The following is a 1,582-nucleotide window of genomic DNA, read 5'->3' on the forward strand; positions in this document are numbered from 1 at the left end:
CAAAATGGAGATCTGTGAAAATACAGATGTGTGGCAGTGAGGATCAGAGGGCATGGGAGACAATAGGTGTGTGACAGGTCGGTATCAGGGGAAGAAAAGGAGGGAACGTTGACATGGTGTTAGAATGTAGTTGGTAAAATGTAAAGAGGTTACCTGGGGTTATTGGATGGCAGGCAGGTTATAATGTGCCATAAATACAATGGCTATATTTAGTCCATGATTTTTTTGTATCCAGTAGATTAATGACGTGAAGTTCATAGGCTTATCCACAAACAGTGTTTTGTATATTCGCTTTGAGAATTATAACTGAGAGATTGGAGAGAGAGTGGTTGTCTTGCAAAAGGTGTGCACTCACAGGCAATTGGGTATTTTGTCTTTGATAGAGTTTGGTGTGCATTCATTCTGATATGCAGCTGTCATTTGGTTTCTCCTATATATTTTTAATCAGGACATTTAGTGCACTGGATGAGGTATATTGCATTTCCAGAGGTGCAGGTGTAAGATCCAGGAATAATGATGGTTCTGTTGTGGGGTGTAGTTATTGTGGGAGTGGTTTATTATACTTGTTGCGCTGGCAGGTTTTACATTTTTTTGGCCTGGCATCCATTCAATGTGCTTTGGGCTGTAGGAAGTTTGCTTCTGGTGATGAAGTTGGTGAGATTCAGTGCTTGTTTAGATGCCAGGATGGGTGGTGGATTATTGATTGCAATGCATTAGGGGAAGTTTGATCTTAGGCTCCTACCTTAATTTGAATTGATTATCCTCAGCTTTTAAAGAAATTCTCATATGGAGAGGCCTTTATCAGAAGCATGTCAGTTTAGCAGAGGCCAAAGGAAACAAAAAAGATGCCTATCTCAAAGTTGTGGGAGTTTGGCACAGAGCACAATAGTATAATTCTTGAGTAGTAGGTCACAGGGGTATCCAGAACCAAAAAAAAGTTCTGATTTGGCTTTTATTCAGCACCTACTGTTTTGCTGCAGGCCTGAAAATGTATTAAGAATTAAATGTATTTTTTGACGTCAGAAAAGGTTTAACTTATACAATGTTCAGCATTATAAACATGAGCAGTTCAGGCCTGAGCAAAGGTAAGTTTGTGCAGACTCATAGTCACAAGGTTTCGAAAAGGTTAAAAAGCCTGTCTGACTCAATCTCGTATTGTATTATCTGCTTACTATAGAGTAAGAAATAAATTCCAAGCTAGAAAAATAAAATAAAAGATATCACATTGAAATTTCTTTTGAAAAGGCAGGAGTATTTTTAGAAATGAAGAAAACAATTGACAACAATACCCTTTTTAATACCTTTTTTTCTTTTACAGAAAAATTCTCTCTTTGAAAATGTTTTTTTAAAAACAAACATTTTTGAGAAATGGAAGCAAGTGATTTTTTTCCCCATTTTTTTAAATAACATTTTAAAAAACCTGCAAGTTTTAAATTCAGAGATTCATAGATTGTAAGAGACTGGAAGGGACCTTACAAGATTATCAGGTCAAGCCCCGCTGCACTATGCAGGAAAGACAACTGGGGTCAGGTGACGCCAGAGAGGTGACTGTCTAGTCTCCTCTTGAAGATTTCCAGGGTAG

The 1,582-nt window shown here is 37.6% G+C and overlaps 1 long non-coding RNA gene across 1 annotated transcript in view; it reads right to left on the minus strand.

Annotated features, from left to right (window-relative positions):
* LOC109302608 overlaps window positions 1–1,582 on the minus strand; it is a 19,166-nt gene that overhangs the window by 16,562 nt on the left and 1,022 nt on the right. The window lies entirely within an intron of this gene.

Source organism: Gavialis gangeticus, unplaced genomic scaffold (genome assembly GCF_001723915.1).
Source record: "Gavialis gangeticus isolate Ggan-Ray unplaced genomic scaffold, GavGan_comp1, whole genome shotgun sequence".
NCBI lineage: Eukaryota > Metazoa > Chordata > Crocodylia > Gavialidae > Gavialis > Gavialis gangeticus.